Genomic DNA, 413 nt, shown 5'->3' on the forward strand with positions numbered 1-413 from the left:
CAACTCTTCCTATGCGTAGCGAGGCTACGCCCCCCACCGCAAACAAGCATTTGCTCCGGAGCAAATTTTTAACCCTGTAGCGTTCACACATACCATTTTACATCGGTGCTGCCCCGCAAACGAGCATTTGCTCCGGAGCAAATTCAATAATAATAAAAATAATACATTTCATTTGCAAGCACCTTTCACAACACTTAAGGACACTTTACACCAAGAGCAAATAATAAAACCACAGAAAAATTATAAACAAAGAAGAGAAAGATTTAAGGTGGATATGCAACCCTGAATAGGTGGGTTTTGAGCTGGGTTTTTAATGTGGAAAGAGAGTCAATATTACGAATATTGGGTGGAAGTGAGTTCCAGAGTTTGGGGGCAGAGCGGCTGAAGGCTCTGCACCCCATTGTACTGAGACG

The sequence above is a fragment of the Hippocampus comes genome, unplaced genomic scaffold (assembly GCF_001891065.2).
Source record: "Hippocampus comes isolate QL1 unplaced genomic scaffold, H_comes_QL1_v1.1 scaffold15, whole genome shotgun sequence".
NCBI lineage: Eukaryota > Metazoa > Chordata > Actinopteri > Syngnathiformes > Syngnathidae > Hippocampus > Hippocampus comes.